The 21,207-nt window shown below is 40.9% G+C and overlaps 1 protein-coding gene across 1 annotated transcript in view; it reads left to right on the forward strand.

Moving 5' to 3' along the window:
• Positions 1–21,207, forward strand: part of LOC310965473 (dihydropyridine-sensitive L-type skeletal muscle calcium channel subunit alpha-1-like) — a 293,992-nt gene that overhangs the window by 115,421 nt on the left and 157,364 nt on the right. The window lies entirely within an intron of this gene.

Here is a 21,207-nt window from a genome sequence, read left to right on the forward strand (position 1 = left end):
GCAATGAAACTAAATAAACTGGGGCAAAAGAACAACAAACAAATTTAAGCCAAAAGCAACCTACTATGTCCTTTCTTCTCCTCTTACTTCACTGAATGGCAGTCTAGTCTAGTCTCTCCCGGCGCACTCACACTGTCCATTCGTACCGTGCCCCCTCCCTCTTCCCCCGCGGGCCAGGACCGTTTGAACTCACATTACTTGAAATGATCCGGGCCAAGGCGTGACGGTTGTGTCAGACTGTTTTTGAACGTTTCATCCGTCCAAATCTGCAGCAAACACTTCACCTCTGCATCAGACCACTGCAAACCGTTAAGCGCATCTTTTTAAATGTACGTCGCAAGGAACAGATGTATATAGATAGACATGAGGACCATCAATGCTCACACTTGTGCTCGTACATGTGTGCATGCTCGTGCCCGTACATGTGCATCCTTGCTTTTCAAAAGCCCACCTCTCTCAACCGGGCTGTGGCCGGCAAGCGTGCCATGCCTGGATGCGGAACAGTTGTACTCACACTGGTCAAACAAACTAGACTTTAGCTGTGAAGCATGCTTGGGCATGGTACGAATGGACAGCGTGAGGTTTTGATACGGAAATAGTAGATGTTCATTTGTTAAGATCAACTGTAGAAAAGCAGTCCAAGCATATATGAGGTCGTACAGTTGTTTCTACGGTTCCTGGGTTTGAAGAAAAATTTGTGCCAAAGGAGTTGATTTACTACTGAGGGTTATAGGAATACATGGCTCACTGTCAGCCTGGCGACAGTGCTGAAAAGAAATCTAGGATAGTTCTTATAATCCTCAATTAAAGATGAGCGATAGGCTGGTCTGGAATTACGGAGGGCCTTCCTATATATTTTTAGACTTTCATAGAGTGTGAGTACCAAACACGCTTTGAGTTGCTCTTCATCAAGTGTGGAACACATTGAAATTTTAATGTAAATCGGATGAATTTTGGCTGACTTGTTGCCAGTAGGTGGCGTTGGGGCTGTTGGTAAATATTGGCATGTTTGTCTTCAGGCCTGAAGCCTGTTTCACAAAGCAGGTTTAGTGAAAACTCTGAGTCTGTTAACCCTGAAATGAGGGAAACTCTGAGTTTTCCGTTTCACAAAGGGAGGTAACTCAAACCAGAGACAGAGGGGTAACTCTAGCCTGTTTCACAAAGAGAGGTAACTTAACCTCTCGGTCAGTTACCATGGTAACATGCTCTCTGAAACTAACCTGGTCGGGACCAGGTTTTTCTCAGAAAACCTTGAGAGTCTCTCTGTCTCCGCCCTCTTTCAGCCACGCACAGTGTTTGATTTCCTCATTCATTCAGTCAGCGGGCGAGTTTTGGTGTAGTATAGTTCCGGCTGTTTTTTCAGAAAATCACTGCAAACATCAGTCAGTAGGCCTACATTAGAAGTTATATTAGGTGGCAACTATTTCACTACCATGGCATATCCTTTTGATAACGCATTACTGCACAGAGAATTAAATATTCGTCGGGAGATGATTATCAGACCGCGCGCATTGACGTCCTTGATATACTGCAGCCATAATTACAAAATGAATGAAATGGATCTTTTAAGCAAGTTGAATGTATTTGACTCAGCGTTTCCTAAATATAATCCCAGTTTTTCTTGCAATTCATAGGTTTAAAAGTGTGTGCTTTTAATGTGGTTACCGGTATATAAACTACTCCTATAGGTGGAAACAACAGCCTTCTGATCCAGAATATCCCCTATAATGCAAAGGGGTGAATTTCACGACAGGGGTGCTGAATACGCACAACAACGTTTCACGTCACAGTCCATCTCATCCGTCCTTACATTTACAACATTAACAACCAGTCATGCTCTCATATCCCAGCAGATATTGTGTGTTGCGCTGCGTTTTTTTGCAAATGGGAGTTTTTTATACAACATATAAAACAGCCACTTACGGTAATATTTACTTTACCACGTAAAACATGCTCAAAATGAGGCGTCACCATGAGATTGTGCCGATGTTTTACCTGTTTGAACAATGTTTTTATGTTTCATCTTAAGCTGCTGCCAAGTGCGCTTCTCCCCCACGGGGTTCCACTTAAATGAAATAAACTAATAGGCTCCCACTCAAGCAGTTCCCCCTGTGATATTACTGTGACTGCAACAGGACTACATTTAAACTAATGTACTGACCCGAGCAGCAATGTTCTCCCGCACCGTCTCCCTCTCTTTTGCTGCAGCAGCGGTGTAAACCTGCTCAAACTCACCGTATGAGCGCATTAATAGTTCCATTTCCAGTGGTAGCATAGCGCTCCGCTTCCCCGTTGCTATGGTGACTCGTCGAATCAGGGCTCCATTGATGCTGTCTTTTTTTACTTTTGGTGCACGCGCTTAACTCCAGGTCAAACTACTCTGAGTTGATCAACCTAACGCAAATCTGCTGTTCTGAAACCGAAAACTCAGAGTTCAGGGTTAGACTCAGAGTTTTTTGAACCTGCTTTGTGAAACGGACCCCTGGACTCTGATCATGTATACGAAATTTGATGCAGTTTGGACAATGTATATTTAAGTTAGAGCGACTTCCTCTTTCATGGCGAAAAGTCCAACATGGCCACCATGCCATTACCCAACATGCACAAAACATGCCTTGTGTTTTCATACATGAAGTGTAGAATCCACAATGGAAATTTCACGTGAATTGGATAATCTTTGTAATTTTTGATCCTGCCAATATGGGGCGCTAGCAGTGTGAGTCAATATTGAGATGTAGGTGTGTTCAGGAAATGACTCTTTTCATGCATGAGAAATGTGCTGGAGATTTGACAATGCATGCTGAAGTTACAGCTACTAACTTTGACGCCAAGTTACGACGACACAGAGCAAAAAATAGAAAAAAGTGCCAAACCCTGTGTTCAGACATGTCTTTAGATGATACTGGCTGATTTTGAAGTTAATCGTGCTAAATCCCTAGGAGGAGTTTGTGCAAATACGACACGTGCAAATATGCAAATATGGCCATATAATTAAAAATGGTTGACTTCCTGTTGACTTTAGCATGTCGAATCCACAAGGCTTTTTTGTACATCTCAATGAGTTACATATGCTTACCCGATTTCATAATTTTATGTCAATCCTGGGGGAGGGGCTGTAATTTAGAGTTTGCCAATATTCAATAGTATCACTATGAGTCAATATTGAGATTTTGGTGTGTTCAGGCCTCGACTCTTGTCATGTATGAGAACGTTTGTGCAAATTGAACAATGTATGTTCAAGTAAAAAAGTTTCCTGTCGTTGGCGATACGGCTGAATTTGGGGCCATGTCACGACTACACAATAAAGTTAAAACGTAAACAATGAGTATGGTTTGATGTCTTTAGATGGTATTGACTGATGGTACTGACTGATTTTGAAGTTGATCGTGTAAAATCTGTAGAAGTAGTTATTTAAAGTATAAAGACGTGTAAAAACATGTGACTTCCTGTTGCCAGCAGGGGGCGCCCTGACTGTGAGGCAATATTAAGATTGGTTTCTGTTCAGGAGGTGACTCTTATGAATCATGAGAAATTTGAGGGAGATTGGACAATGTATGGTGAATTTACAGTAATGTCCGATTTCATGGCAAAATGCATAACTTTGGCACCATACCATGGCAACACGGGGCAAAAAAAAAGTGCCAAGTTGTGAGTTGTTTGGTCACACATGTTCTTCGATGATACTGGATAATTTTGAAGATGATCGTGTCATATTTCTAAGAGGAGTTTGTTAAAGCACGACATGTGATAAAGTGGAAAAATGAACATAAAATTCAATATGGCCGACCTTCTATTGAGTTAAGGGTATTGGTCGAAGAGGCTTTTTTTTTAGTCTAGGGTGTTTTATATGCTTACCAATTTTCATATTTCTTATGCCAATCTTGGGGGAGGGGCTGTAATTTAGAGGGTCTTCAGGCCTGAACTCTTGTCATACATCAAAAATTTGGATTTGGATGCAGATAGGGCGATGTTTGTTGATATTACAGCAAATTCCTGTTTCTTAAATTTTACGCCAAGCCATGCCCACACATTGCAGTGAAAACTCAAAATGTTCAGTATTGTTTGGTCAGACATGTCTTAAGATGGTACTTCAAAATGGCCAACTTCCTGTTGAGTTTACCACATGGCTCCAGGAGGCTTTTTTGAATGTCTGGAAGAGTTCTAAAGGCCTACCGATTTTGGTAAATATACCTAATTCGTAGCACCCTGGCTGATTCTAGGGGGCGCTAGCGAGCCAATTTGCCACGCACATTTCTGAAAACAATGAAATACCTACATTTTTACCGTGCTTGAATTTTGTGTGAAGTTTGGGGAGTTTTTGAATATGTTAAAGCTTGCAAAAAGTTCCAATTAATTTCCATGAATAACAAGAAGAAGAAAAAAAAATCCTTCAATTGCCAGATGTTCGTCGGAGCTCAGGCCCTAATAATTCCTTCAATTCCAATAGGGCCTTTGCTGGCCCTACGTTCGTCGGTGCTCGGGCCCTAAATATTCCCAACGAAAAGAATCAAAAGCCTTTTTGGCATCAAGACTAATAGCTATGGATTCCCTACTGCTACTTCTCATCCTATTAATGAGGTGAAGAGATTCAAGACTTTATTTATCCCCAAGCGGGTTTATTTATCACCAAGGGTTTATTTAAGGTAAGGCAGGTAGAGCAGACACTGCACAATGACAAAAAGCATGTCACACATTCTCCTGAGCTTGCCTGTGTTTCAGAAAGCCTGTCTGATCTGGGTCTATGAGATCTGGGACAATATCCTCTAAACTTAGAGGATTCTTGCTAGTATTAATGCATAGACTTAGACTTACTACTTCTCTTTATTGATCCCTTTGGGATGACTCCCGCAAGGAAATTGAGTTTCCAGCAGCTACAACAGCAGCAACACAAGGGAGGTATAAAAAAATACAGTATAGGATAACCATTCAACTCTTAGCTAAATAAATACAGAAAATATTTAAAAAAAACAAAACAATAAACAGTAAACAATAAACTCTTAGTCAAATATATATGAGGTAGATGTAAAAATACAGGTAAAATTAAATTCATGGAAAATTAAATCATATAAGCTAAATGAAATGTATAAGATAAAATTTGTGAATGTTCTCATTCGTCCAGGTCATCGTTATCCTCAAAGCAAAAAGACGTTTCACCTCTCATCCAAGAGGCTTCATCAGTTCATGTACGCATCTGACCAGGCTGGGACTGGTCCAACTAACTGGTGTCAACCACTTTGGTTTTCTTTCTGGAGGCAGCTGCCGTTTTAACAAAGGTCCAGCTGGGGTAGCCACAAGTTGTGAGGGCGCCCCTGCAGTGTTCTGATCAGAACACTGCAGCACAGAGCTGATAACGTACCCACTAGCTCACAGGCTCAAGGGGAAGAACGCAAGCACCTGAGAGGCGCCCTCACAACTTGTGGCTACCCCAGCTGGACCTTTGTTAAAACGGCAGCTGCCTCCAGAAAGAAAACCAAAGTGGTTGAGAAAGAAGAAGATAACAGGAGAAACAACATAGTCATCCCATATGTGGCTGGGGTATCGGAGAAACTCAGGAGGATTTTCAACAAACACTGCATCCCTGTGTATTTCAAACCCGGTAACACACTCAGACAGAGACTAGTACATCCGAAGGACAGAACACCACACCACCACAAAAGCAACCTGGTTTATGCTGTCCAATGCAACGAGGAATGCAAAGATCTTTACATTGGAGAAACAAAACAACCACTGCATAAACGCATGGCCCAACACAGGAGAGCTAACTCCTCAGGCCTGGACTCGGCTGTCCACTTACACCTCAAGGAGAAAGCCCACTCCTTTGATGACAGCAATGTCCAAATCTTGGACAGAGAGGACAGATGGTTTGAAAGAGGAGTAAAAGAAGCCATCTATGTTAAAGTGGAGAAACCATCGCTAAACAGAGGAGGGGGTCTGAGACACCACTTATCTCCAATTTACAATGCCGCCCTTTCGTCCCTTCCCAGGAGATTCAACAATCTAACCTCAAAGGACAACTGTTCACACATGGCCCGGGTGACCCCAACGACTGTCGTTCAGACTCAATAGAGCACTAACGACGTCGAAACCAACTGCCCACCACCGACTGTCACTCTAACGACGGGCGTGGGCACTTGGAGCACAAAGGGTTTCAGTGACATCATCGGCCTTGTGAGAGGTTAAATACCAGGATCTCCACACCAGTTAGTTGGACCAGTCCCAGCCTGGTCAGATGCGTACATGAACTGATGAAGCCTCTTGGATGAGAGGTGAAACGTCTTCCTAGACAAACAACCAGTCCAGTTGTTTTTGACTGAAATTGCTTTGAGGATATAAGATAAAATATGTATGACTGTATATGATAGAAATGAGCAGTAAGATTAAATCATTGCACTTAAGTTGTTGATAAACTTATTGCATAAAGAAAGAAGATAAGTGTCCAGGTAGATCATTAATTGCACAGGGAGTGGCTCCCACTCCTTCCCTTCTGTCCTCTTTATTTCCTCCTCCCCCTGAGTGAGGAGTTGTAGAGGATATATACAGCATATAATCTGTAGTCCATGTTTAGTACTGATATGGGTCTGTACAACCTACATTCTGTCTTGTCTTTACCTGGTTTGGGGATCACTGAAATTATAGCTTGTCTCCAGGAAAGCGGCATCTACCTGCCCCCAAGGACATCATTAAAGCATTTTTTAAGCAGCGGTACAATCATTTCTCAAAAGATTTTATACCATGACGTTGCATAGCCATCAGCTCCTGGCATTTTACCTATTCTCGATATGGCTTTATTTATTTCTTCATCTGTTATGTCTTGGGTCATCATTTTATTCTGCTCCATTCCTATCGAAAATAAATATAGAAATTGATACAGCTGAAGATTCAACCACCTTGGGTTGAGTATAAGTTCTTATAATAAGTTTCAAATGAGCATTGAATATATTCCAGTTTGTGATGCATTAGATCAGTCTGTTGATTTTTAAGTTTTTGAATAATATATCTGCCAAATGTTTGCGTATACTCGATGCTAGCAGTTTTTTGCTGTTTCTTGCAGGTTTTTTTTTCATGTTTGCTTGATACATTTAACTCTTTTTTTTCCCCAATTGACTTGCATATATGTTATTCAGAGTTTGTTTTGTATCTCTGATTGGGCTTAAGACATCAGTATCATTATACTTCATATGTCTGATTTCCAGGGACTTTAGTTTTGCAGTCAAATCATTTCATCATCATTCATAATTTGCTTCTCTTTTTCATCTTCTTACGAGCTTGCCCCTAATAACAGCCTTGGTTGCGCCCCATAATGTACTGGGAGACACCAACTCCATATTATTAAACAACATATACTCTTCATATTCTTCCTCTTTATATTTTCTGCATTGGGAGTCATTTAAGAAGCTGGTGTTTAGTCTCCACAGTCTCTCTCTAGGTCTGTTATCTAAAAGCAGTGTCAAATATACCCCCACATGATCAGAAATATCTCTTACCCCTATGTCACGTTTATAATCCTGTCTGTCAATTTTATAATTTTTTTTAATAAAAAAAAAATTCTTGAATACATACAATGCGAGTTGGAGAAGGAAGTAAAACACTTATCGGTCGGGTGTAATTATCTCCATGCATCAAACATGCTTATTTCTTTAAGCATTATTTTAGCGTATAAATCTTCAGGTTTTATATTTTTTGTTTAAATTGAAGGGTCCAGAGTGGGTTGTAAATTAATGTTCCGGTCCCCAGCGCATATAACCACACCTGGTGTATCAATATTTAGCGTGTTAAACACCTTTTTTATTAGTCCTTTATAAGTTCCTGGTGGTCTTAGAAATTCAATAATGTTACTTTCTTATTGCTAATTAAACCTTTAACTATCTAACTAACGCCCTCACAATGCTGCTGTGTGTAATAGTGAAACGCGCCAGCAGTGTGAAAGTGCAGTCTGTGTCTGACCAAACTAGGGTCTTTTAACTGTTTTTAACCCTCTTAATCGTGCTATATTTTTTATCAGTTTTAAGCAATGGTTTTTAACCTGTCCCGTGTGTCCTGTTTAAGGTCCTACTAACCTTTCTGTGACTGATATGTGACTGATCTGCATTGGAAACTGAGGCAACATGATGACTCACCTCAGTATGTTGGGCCTTTTTTTTCTGTGGACGCTGTCATGTCACTTTTTATGCAGTCTTTCTGTGTATGGAGAGCCTCTCCAGTACAATCGGAATTCCCTATTACTACTGCGCGTTACCAGTGTGGACACTGTTGATGCCTCTACAGTTTTCCCTAGGGAGATTATCCGGCTGCTGGTCCCTCTGGAGCCAGGCATCCAGACCAATGGTGAGGAAAAGAGGCCCAGGAGCCAGGGTCATCCTCGCAAATGTCCATTCACTGCGCAAAAAAGTTGATGAGCTTGTCTTCTAGCCTTCAAGCCAAATGCACCAGGCTTTGTCATGGGTGATTTTAATAAATTTAAACCGGGGAATCCTTGTTTGGATTTTCAGGATGGAGCCATGGAGTCACGCAGTTTGGCAGCCTCTGGGTGTTTGCTCCAAAAGCCAACTTAAAACTTCAAAAGATATTAGCTTTGTCATCTACATGTATCTTTACCACTTTGGCATGTTTTCTACTCTTGTGCCTAACTCTTACACAGAAAATGGATAAAGATGGTGACCAAGCCCTCTACCAAGCCAAGAAGAGCATGGCTACAACCATAGCTAGCATGGCCACAACCACAGCTAGCAGGGCTATATTCACAGCTAGCATGGCGATAAGCACAGCTAGCAGGGCGACATCCACAGTTAGCATAGCTACAGCCACAGTAAGCATGGCTACAACCACAGTTAGCAGGGCTACTAGCACTGCTAGCCAGGCTATAACCACAGCTGATTGGGCCACAACCACAGCTAGCAGAACTACAACCACATCTTTTACAACTATAACTTTACAGCTTTTTTAAACAGACCCCACCTTTTCAAACACGAAGGCCTGCACCCTAAAGATCCAATTTTTCATCCCAACAGCTTTTAACAACTGGAGCATTACTTTTACTGGAGGAAACACTGAAGAGTTTAACCATGGTTGATGTTAGGACACTTGGTAAAGATAAAGCCCACAACCTGTCTTTTAGATCCAATTACCATTTTTTAAAACAATCTACGGATTCTTTAAGGTACAGCTGTTGTATCTGGTGAATTGCTCTCTTCAGACAGATGTCTTCACCACCTCCTTTGGGCAGTGGTGACTCCCTTATGAAGACAAGTGATTTAGACCCCAATGTTTTAAATAACTACTGGCCTGTATCCAACAACTAAGTTTTTAATCAAGTAAACAATTTTTTAAACTCAAATCATATTTTAGAGACCCATCAGTCTGGTTCTAGGAGGAACCACAGTATAGAGACCGTACTTTAATTTTTTTTAAAGGACATCAGGTGTAATTTAGATTATAATAAACTCACAGTCTTGGTACTGCTGGATCAAACTGCCGCCTTGGATACAGTAGACCATCACATTTTATTAAATAGACTGAGAGACCTGGTCGGCTCCTCTGGTATTGTTTTTAACAGGTTCACATCCTACCTTACTGATCGAAGTTTCTTTGTAAGTATGGATACTTGTTTCTCAGGAGCCCATAAGATAAAGGGTGGGGTTCCCCAGGGGTCAATTCTGGGTCCAACTCCTTTTAATCTTTACATGCTTCCCCTTGGAGCTGTCATCAGGAGGTACGTCATGAGCTTTCATAGTTATGTTGACGATACGCAACTGTACATCGCCGTGTCTCCTGATGACACAGGGCCAATTGATGCCCTTTTTAACGGCATTGTACTGTAGACATCAAGTCATGGATGGAAGCAAACTTCCTGCAGCTCAACCAGAACAAAACAGAGGTTTTAGTCATTGGTCCTGAAGGCCAGAGAGAGAAACCTTTACCAATGTTACAGAATTTTGACTCTGAGCTCGCTTTTATTCCACATATCAAAAACATAACATAATAGATTTTTTACCATTTTAAGAATAGAGCCAGAGTCCGCCCGTTTCTCTCTCAGGCCAGCACAAAGGTTCTGATGCATGCTTTTATCTCTTGTCGGTAAGATTATTGTAATGCCCTGTTCTCTGGTCTTCCTAAAAAGAAAATGTACAACTTCCTATTACTGCAGAACTCAGTTGACTCGTGCTGACGAGGACCAGAGGGCAGGAGCACATTACACCAGTTTTGAAATCGTTGCATTGGCTCCCTGTGTGCTTCAGGATCAGTGTGTCGTAGAGAGGGTGGGAGACATTGTCCAGGATAGACTGGAGCCTGGACAGCATCCTCCTCTCTGCCACAGTTGTCAGGGTGTCCAGCTCCTCCCCCACAACATCACCAGCCCTCCTGATCAGTTTGTTGAGTCTGTTGGTGTCTGAGACCTTCAGCCCACTGCCCCAGCATGAAACAGCGAAGAAGATCGCACTGGCCACAACAGACTCATAAAACACCCTCAGCATTGTCTGGCAGATGTTAAAGGACCTCAGCCTTCTCAGGAAGAAGAGTCAACTTTGGCCCTTTTTGTAGACAGCCTCTGTGTTTCTAGTCCAGTTCAACTTATTATTGAAGTACACCCCCAGCTACTTTTATTCCTCTACAGTGTCCAAAGGAACCCCCTGGATGGAGACAGGAGTCACAGGTGTTTTCATCCTCCTCAGATCCACTCTGCTCCTTAGTTTGTGTCACGTTGAGATGCAGATGATTTAACTCACTCCAAGTGACAAAGTTGCTCACAACAGTCCTGTATTCACTTCCGTCCCCCTTTCCAATGCAGCCAACTATTGCTGAGTCATCAGAAAACTTCTGAAGGTGGAGTTGAAGTCTGAGGTGAAGAGGGTGAAGAGAAAGGGAAAGAGGACAGTCCCCTGTGGGGCCCAATTGTTTCTGACCACCCTGTCAGACACAGTTCTGTAGGCGAACATACTGCGGTCTGCCCATCAGGTAATCCACAATCCAGGACACAATGGGGGCATCCACCTGCATCGCTGCCATCTTCTCACCCTGTAGAGCCGGACGGTTGGTGTTGAATGCCCTGGAGAAGTCAAAGAACATGACCCTCACAGTGCTCGCAGGCTTGTCCAGATGACTGTAGACTCTGTTCAGCAGGTAGGTGATGCAGTCCTCCACTCCCAGGCGGGGCTGGTAAGCGAACTGTAGTGGATCAGTGACAGGCAGCATGCAACTTTCGCACATGTGCGCTAATGAGCAATTAAACTGGAATAAGCTGCTATCAGGGAGTAATCTGGAACAAGATTGTTTAACATTTTCAAACAAAAAACATGGCATTTATAAACAATTTACCCGTAAGATCAAAAATAGGGCGGAAAAGAACAGTCTCCCTTGGTTAAATGACAATATTTTTAAACTCCATCAAAACAAAACTTCAACATGATAGGTATCAATACACAATGTTAAGAAACAAGATAATGAGATAAATCTGAAAAGCAAGGGCACATTTTTATAGCAGCTTTAAATGAAGCCAGAGGAAATGTTATAATGATCTGGAGCCACTTAAAGAAACTGACAGGAGAAAATCACAGTAATAGAAAAATGCCTGAAACTAACCTAAATAGGACTATTTTAAGTCAGCCCAATGAAATAGTAGAAGCCTTCAACTATTACTTTGTTGACTGTGGGGCTGAAATCTCCCAGAGTTTCCAGGTAGAGAGGAGCCAGCCACCATAGTAGAAAATACCTTTGGCCTAACAAACATCACTGAGTCACAGATCATGAAAACCATCAGGTCCCTCAAACCTTTTAAGGCAAAAGATGTCTTTGGAATGGGTAGCAGAGCAGATTATTTTTGATCTTGATAACAGCTCTACCTCTCTCCACCCCATAAGAGCCAAACATTCAACAGAGACAGCTACATGTCTTTTGTTAGAAAAAATTAAATTCTCTCTTGATTTGGGTGGTATTTTAGGTGCAGAATTTCTTGATCTTAGGGGGAATTTTGATACAGTAAATCATAAAGTGCTCCTTACTAAGATATCCGAATTTAACTTCTGTAATGGTGTAACATAATGGGTTGAATCGTATTTAACATGCAGGTCTCAGTCAGTTCATATAAATAATCATAGATCAAAGTCACGGCAGTTGCCCACTGGTGTCCACTCTTGTTTAGTATTTATATTAATGACCATCTGTGTGTCCTGAGGTTGAAACTATAATGTATGCAGATGACACTGTTTTATTTGTAAATGGAAGATCCAAGGAAGTTGAATTCAATTCAATTAAATGTTATTTATAGTGCCAAATCATAACAACAGTTATCTCAGGACACTTTACAAACTAGGTAAAGACCCATTCTATGACTTATTTATGATAAACATAAGACCCAACAATTCCCCTTTAGAGTACGGTGGCAACGAAAACCTTCCCTATTACAGTTGTTTTAGATAAGCTTACTAGATCCATGGCTCAGGTTACAGCATGGCTAAGAGAATGTTGCCTGTAATTAAATTTCTCAAAAACAGTCAGTTTGTTCTTTTGTAAAACCAATAAACCCAATAGTGACCATCACATAATTGTAGCGGGATAAAAAATTACAGGTTGTGAGTGAATTTAAATATCTTGGTGTGTTAATTGATTCAAACCTTTCCTTTAAGGCACAAAACTGCAAAACTACCAAATTCAATATTGCTAATTGTTGTTCCATCAGAAATTACATGTCTAAAGAGGCTGCTAAAATGTTTTTACACTCTATGATCTTTAGTCATCTGAATTATTGTTTGATAAGCTGGTTGCAGGCCAACTTGAGCATATCAAAACCACTTGAATCACAATACAAACAAGCAATAAAAATTCTAGATAAAAAAACAAAACATTCCATCACTGCGCGACTTTGGCCTACCAAAAAGCTACACAGTGACTGGGATTGAGGAGCTCAGCTAACAGAAGCTAATTAGCACTAAGATGCCTTCCTTTTCCACGGATGATTACCACATAAATTATTCGGCTCGAAGTGAATGTGGAGATAAATGGACATTATGGGAATTAAACTACTCTGCCGATAACCCAAAACACTGAAAGGGAGCAGGCTAACAGAAAGCTAACTAGCACCATCAAGACGTGCCAGGAGCCAGGTGTAATTGGCAGTAAATCAAACAGTCCTCCCTGAAACTCTCTTGATGCAAAGCCAAAGCACTACAAATATGGGAAGACGGCTTTCAGGCAGAACCCAGCAGCTGGAGACTCATCATGACAGAGAGTGGCCTGCACTGCCATCACGCAGGAATGTCTCTTCCACCCCAATACCACGGAGAAAGCAACCAATGCAATTCTGTGCTGATTCGGCTTTCTCACAGTGCAGACGCTTTTCTCTCTGCTCTCGCCTCTGCCTGAAATTGTGTGCTTATATTCATGCTTTTATTCCAAGATAAATTACAAGCAGCAGCTCCTGGATATAAATCACTGGGATTGTACACTTTTTGTGTATAGCAAACTACTACCATATTTAAATACTTTTGCAACCTTAGTACTCCTCAACCTTGGCCTACCCATAGCAAAAGCCTGCAGTGAGACGGAACCAAAGCTAATTAGCAGCAAGATGCCTCCCTTCTCTGAAGATAACTATCACAAACTTCTCCAGAAGATGCAGTGCCGGAAACCAAAATCCAGAGGTAAGTAGTGAATGTGGAAGTGATTGGGCAGTGTGGTAACGATACAGCCTTATCCCACAGCGGACAAGAAAAGGCTAACACATGGCTAGTTAGCACTAGGAAGAAACAGGAGGACTGTGTACAAGGTAATAAATCCACAAGTTATCGCTGGAACTTTCTTGGTGCTAAGATCGAGAGTAAACAATTTCCCTGAGGAATTTGAGGGAGACCAACAGGTAGAGCCCAGCGCAATGAGATTTGTTATGCGATCGGCTGTCCTGCTCCACCATCAAAGCATAGCGCCTCATCAACCCCTGTCCTAGCAGGACAGAGCCTAGGACAGCTGCCAAAGAGATGAATAACAAGAAACCTCCTAAACAACAATGAGTACAACTGGAGAACAGATTTGCTCCACTGCTGCAGGATCTGAAGCAAATCCTGAAGCAAAACTTTATTGATCTGCTAAACACAGTCAGCTGTCTGAACATTGAAGTGTCAATCCGTGGGCCTCTACCGCCCGTTGGAAAAGGAGTTGAGAAATTCTCAAGACTTTTGACTCTTAACACATGGCTTTCAGCTGCATGTGCCGTCCACTCAGTTCTTTTTATTGACAATTTCAACTCCTTTTAGGACCAGACACATTTTTAAAGCAGATGGATTACCTATACAGGATGGGGATAAAGCTTTTAATGTCAAACCTTATTTATCTCCTACATCACTCATCTGTTCCCTCTGCAAAGGACACCAAACAGGAGGAATCAAAACATGAAGAAGCCAAAACAAAGCCTAAGCATGAAGAGACCTTTGAGCATGATCAGCCAGGAGAAAAAATTCACACCCTGCCCGATTCCTAGATTCCACCCCTCAAATGCCTAACTGCATCCTCCCACACAAACTCGCTCTAAGTCCAGTTCTGGCCAAACACAGCCTGATAACAGTACAGCACGTTCAGTTACTTGTGTATCAAATACAGCGAGCTCTAATGATATGTGCTGGACTCAGACTACCAGATGGACTGTACTCATGGCTTTTTCCAGGAGAAGTCAGGGCCCCAGCTTCCTCAGTTCCAGTCTTGAAAAGTAAACCAAAAACGCTAAGAAAAAACCCCCAACTGATTCTGTAAATTTATCAAATCTAGCACCCATCCCTCATCAGTCACAGCCAATCCTAAAATATGGGGCAGATAATGACATTAACACATTAAATCTAGCCTCATTATATATCAGGTCTTTGGCAGGAAAAACATTTTTAATCACTGATTTCATTATCAAGCACAATCTTGATCATCTTGTTTATTCTTAATTGAAACCTGGTTAAATCAGGATAACAGTGGTGCTGTTCTTATTGAATCAGCTCCTTCCAACTTCGGTTTTAAAAGTGATGCCAGAGTTCATAAGAAAGGAAGAGGGGTGGATGTCCTGTAAAATGAATCCCTCCAATGCAAGCAGATATATTATGGAAACTGTGCCTCCTTTGAATATGAAGCTCTTAAGTTGAATTATTCCTCCGGAGTTATGTTTCTAAATGTCTACAGGCCTCCCAAATCTGTGCAACCTTTTTTAAAGAATTTTCTGTGCTGCTGTCTATGATCTGTATTTACTTTGAACGTGTAGTTATTTTGGGTGATTTTAACATTCATGTTGACAAACTTCATGACAAGGGGACCAAATAATTTTATTGCATCATTGATAATTATTGATTTATGCAGCATGTAACCGAGCCCACACACAACAAAGGCCACACTCTGGACTAAGTAATGTCCAAGGGTGTGAGGATTTCTAAGGTTGCTGTGATTGATGTTGCTCTTTCTGATCATTCCTGTGTTTTCTGTCTCTGTGCAGACAGATGTTTAAAGAAAAGTCATCACAAAATGTAATATCACAGAAAACACCTGTGGAAAATGTATTCAATCTTCACCTCCACACAAACCCTCCCCTGGGTCTCAGTAAATGAGCTAGTTGATAATTTCATTCTGAAACTTACAAAAAGTATTGATGCCATTGCGCCCACTAAGGTGAAAGTGGTCTCAGGCAAAAAAAAAGTCTCCATGGGGAAATGCCACACTAGTAAGAATAGAAAGAAGAGAGTGTCGGAAAGCTGAACGCATGTGGCGGAAAATAAATCTCCAGGTTCACTATGACATATATAAAGGAAGACTTCAAATCCTCAACTTGAAACTGAAAAATGCAAGACAATCTTTCTTCTCAGGCAACATTGCCAAAAACAGTAATAATGCACATGCCTTGTTTTCTACTGTCAAGAGGCTAACAAACCCTCCTGTGTCAGTAGCCCCTGAACTGCTTTCCACCAGAGCATGCAATGAATGTGTGCCTTTACATCAGGTGCAGGACATGTGCTGTCCATGTGCCCACCTAACACTAACTCAAATACCATGGCACTTTTTCATGTGATTAACCATAGGATCTTGGAGGACATTATAAAAAATCTGAAATCCTCCTCCTGCTGCCCTGATATTCTCCCAACAGGCCTTTTCAAAGATGTATCAAACTGCATGGCCTCAGATCTTCTCCAGATTGTAAACATGTCTCTTCTTTCAGGTGTCTTCCCAAAGGCCCTCAAAACTGCATGGCCTCAGATCTTCTCCAGATTGTAAACATGTCTCTTCTTTCAGGTGTCTTCCCAAAGGCCCTCAAAACTGCTGTTATCAAGTCTCTCTTAAAAAAGAAAAAAAGAAAAAATTTAGACACTTCACTAATGAACAATTATAGACCAATATCAAACCTCCCATTTATCAGTAAAATCATTGAAAAAGACGTGTTTTAGTAGCTGAACAACTAACGTTAATGTTAAAGTTAATGAACAGTGTTGGGTGGGACTTTCTGGCATAGCATTAATATGATTTGAATCCTACTTGAAGGACAGGGACTATTTTGTGTCTATAGGTAAATACACATCTGAGCAGGCAAAAATTACATGTGGAGTTCCCCAAGGCTCCATTCTGGGACCTCTTCTGTTTAATATCTACATGCTGCCACTGGCACAGATAATGAAAAACAACAACATATGTTACCACAGCCATACAGACGACACACAAATCAACGCAACTATATCACCCGGCGGCTATAGTCCAATATAAGCCCTGAGTAGATGCAATCAATAATTGGGTGGAGCAGAATTTTCTCCAATTAAACATAGAAAAACTGAAATGATTGTTTTTGGAGCCAAGGAAGAACGATCAAAAGTCAGCACCCAACTTCAAACAGTAATGCTAAAAACCACAAACCAAGCCAGAAACTTATCTGTAGTCATGGACTCAGACCTGAACTTTAACAGCCACATCAAAACAATTACAACGTCAGCCTACTATCACCTAAGTAATATATAAAGGATTAAAGGACTTATGTGTCAGCAGGACTTGTCCATGCATTTATCTTCAGCAGGCTCGACTACTGTAACAGTGTCTTTACAGGTCTCCCTAAAAAGTCCATCAGACAGCTGCTATTAATTCAGAACACTGCTGCTTGAGTCCTAACTAAGACCAAAAAAAGTAGGTCATATCACTCCAGTCCTCAGGTCTTTACACTGGCTTCCTGTCTGTCAACAAATTGATTTCCAAATACTTCTGTTGGTTTACTCAAAGCACTGAATGGTTTAGGACCAATATACATCTCAGGTCTTCTGCTCAGCTACGAACCATCCAGACCTTCCAGATTATCCGGGACAGGTCTGTTCTGTGTCCCCAGAGTCAGAACTAAACATGGAGAGTCAGCGTTCAGCTTTTATGCTCCACATATCCAGAACAAAATTCCAGAAAACTGCAGATCTGCTGCAAATCTTAGTGCTTTTAAATCAAGATTGAATAATTTTCTATGTGCCACTGCTTTTCAGTAAACTGCACTGTAACTTCTGTAACTGTAACCATCTTTTATGTTTTAAAGGACCTTTTATGCATTTAAAATATTTTATGTTTTAAATGACCTTTTATGTGTTTTAGATTTATATGTTATACGTGTTATTTCTCCCAAAGCTTTTAATGTTTTATGTGAAGCACTTTGAATTGTGCCATACAAATAAACTTGCCTTGCCTATCTTGATTATCTACCGCAGCCCCAACAGGAGACTCCCAACCTTCACCGCCAAAGACCCCACCCAGCCCCAAACTCCCTCTATTTAGTCTTGACTCCCCATTACTGGATTTCCCCAACATGATGACGAGCCTCATCAATACTGAAATCCAACTAACACCACGCCACGATCTTATATTTTCCCCTATTACTCTACCACATCATCCACCCCCTACCACTCCACCACCTCAGAAACAACCCTCGACCAAAAGTCATAGAGCCCCACCACCTCCTCTGAATCATTATATCATGGAATCTCACTTATATAGGCCGGGTCCAGACTGCAATACTGATATCAAGAATGTTGTTCCCCAGGACCCTATGTAGTTCAGGCAGCCTTCTCAATCCCTGTGATGAGGGGTAACAGGAAAGTGTTCAAACTAGTGAGAAATAAAAAAGGGCTCAATTAAATCTGCCAATCTATTGAGTACAGCTTGTCAACCTGGAAACTCACAGGTCTCCTATTATCAGGTTACAGGTGTCTCCTGTTATCTCCACAAGGTAAGCTTTACTCAATATCAGATCACTAGCCAACAAATCCTTGTTCGTAAATTACATCATTATGACCTATAATCTAGACTTTTTATTTCTTAGTGAAACATGGCTGACTGAATGTAGCTGTGGTACCATCCTCAATGAAGCAGCACCAACATATTTCAGTTTTGTGAATAAGTGTCGAAGTGGTAAAAAAGGCTGGGGAGTTGCAGTTCATTTTTAAATCTGTATTTTAGTGCAAGGAAACTATATTTGATTGTGATTTTAGCTATTTTTGATATCTCTGTTTTTAGTAAAGGGGGAGACAAACGTTCTCTTCCTAATTATTTATAGACCACCAAGATACCCAGGAAAATAATTTGATGAGTTTGCTGAACTTCTGTCAGTTATCTGCACTGACTCACTGACTACAACTTTTTTATCATAACAGGGAATTTTTAACATACACATAGACAATAACATGGACACAAATGGCAAGGAACTTTGTTCTCTTCTTGACACTGCAGAGGTTTGGTATTATTTGGAGCAGTATTAGTGGTAAAAAAGCCATTTAGACGCATTCAACTCACCACTACGAGCTAATCTGTGTTAGCCGCATTTGGCTGTTAACAACTGTTAGCGTCTGTCCCGGATTTCTGCGTTAGTTGTCCGTGCACAAAACAAATAGTCTCAATTGGCCCATTTGATGAGTGTATTTGCCTAAAAAGAGCCTGGGATGATTTTACACCGTAATTTAACCTTTGGTTTAGGGAATCTATAGCAATGTCACCAACTGTGAGTTCAGAGACCGTTGATGAACTCTCTAAAATCTCAAACGTCATTGATACCATGGCACCTATTAAAACTAAGATGACCTTGACAAGACAGAGAACACCATGGAGGACCAAAGTGATTGTAAAGGCGAGAGAGTAAATGGAGGAAAACTAAACCTCAAATTCACCATGACCTCTACAAACAAAGTATTTGTAATTTTAACCATGGGTTATTCAAGGCTAGACAGCAACACTTTTCTGAAATGATTAATAAGAACATCAACAACACTTGTGCTCTTGATAAGCTTACAACCCCCACAAAGGAGATAGTTTCAGAACTCCACAGAAAAATGCAATGCATTTGCTTGCCTTTTCAACAAAAAATCGAATATATAAGGCTAAATATCCACACAAATCCGCAAAAATAATACAATGATGCAATCCCTAAAATCACCTAAGAATAAATCAACTGCAATGTCAAAGTTTAATACAGTTAACCAAAAAAAAGTTGAGGAAACAGTTCAGCATCTTAAATCATTGGCATGTTGTCTTGACACAATGCCATCTGACCTTTTTAAAACTATTGTAAGCTCTGTCCAAACAGATCTGCAGAAAATAATAAATTGCTCACTTCAATCAGGTACATTTCCTAAACCCCTAAAAGTAGCTGCCATCAAGCCACTCGTTGGATCCTACTATTTTAACTAATTACAGACCAATCTCAAATCTTCCCTTATAGCCAAGATCATTGAGAAAGAGGTTTTTAATAAACTCAGCAACTTCTTTTTCAGAAATTTCAATCAGGCTTCTGACCTCACTATAGTACAGAAACAGCTCTTATTAGAGTGTTAAATGACACTGACTCAGGCAAGGTGTCAGTTCTGGTCATGTTGAATTCAATTCAATTCAATTCAATTCAATTTTATTTATAGTGTCAAATCATAACAAAAGTTATCTCAATGACTTATTTATGATTTACATAGACCCAACAATTCCTCTGTAGAGTACAGTGGCAACGAAAACCTTCCCTATAACAGGCAGGAACGTCAGACAGACCCAGCTCTGTGGAGGACGGCCATCTGTCTTGACCGGTTGGGGAGGAAGAAAAGGAGAGAGAAAGAGAGAAAAGACACACAGATGGACAGAGAGAGACAGACAGACACACTTCCAGAGATGCAAGCAAAGCCTAACAGTAACTATAATATTTATAGTAATGTGAATATAACGTATATGTTAAGGCAGTTAATACAACAGAATAGTAGAAACAAGCACAGCTAAGGTGACAGAATATGAAAATGATAATAATTATGGTGGCAAACATGATCAATGATGAGTAGTGGCAATAGCAGCTACGATACAGCTACAAATTTTATAGTTTATTAAACTAGTGATAGTATATATGAGTAACAGTGATAATAGCAGCAGGAAGCGTCATGTAGGACCACGGCAGCAGGCACCACCACGATCAGCAGAGACCTGCGAGACGACAAAGCACAAACAGCTCCGGGGAAGAAGCTGAATCAGTAACATGCATTGATGGGACATGAATGATTCAGACAGAGAGGAGAGAAGCTCAGAGTATCAGGAAAAGTATTATCCCCCGGCAGACTAGGCCTATAGCAGCATAATTAAGCAGAATAAAGTCTCATCGTAAGCCCTAGCTGTAAGCTTTATCAAAAAGGAAAGTTTTAAGTTTACTTTTAAATAAGGGGACAGTGTCTGCCTCCCGAATAACATTTGGGAGTTTGTTCCACAGGAGAGGAGCTTGGTAGCTGAAGGCTCTGCCTCCCATTCTACTTTTGGAGACTCTAGGAACGACGAGTAGCCCTGCATTCTCAGAGCGCAGAGATCTAGTTGGGTGATACGGTACTATGAGCTCTTTAAGATATGACGGAGCCTGACCAATAAGAGCTTTGTACGTAAGGAGAAGGATTTTAAATTCTATTCTAGATTTTACAGGTAGCCAGTGCAAAGAAGCTAATACAGGAGAAATATGTTCTCTTCTATTTGTTTTAGTTAGTACACGAGCTGCAGCATTTTGGACCAACTGGAGACTCTTAACAGACTTATTGGAGCAGCCTGATAATAAGGAAATGCAGTAGTCCAGCCTAGAAGTAACAAATGCACGAACAAGTTTCTCTGCATCTTTCTGAGACACAATGTTCCTAATTTTTTGCAATATTACGCAGGTGAAAATATGCAGTCCTTGTTGTTAGTTTTATGTGAGAATCGAAGGACATATTCTGATCAAAAATAACACCC

The sequence above is a fragment of the Echiichthys vipera genome (assembly GCF_963691815.1).
Source record: "Echiichthys vipera genome assembly, chromosome: X".
NCBI lineage: Eukaryota > Metazoa > Chordata > Actinopteri > Perciformes > Trachinidae > Echiichthys > Echiichthys vipera.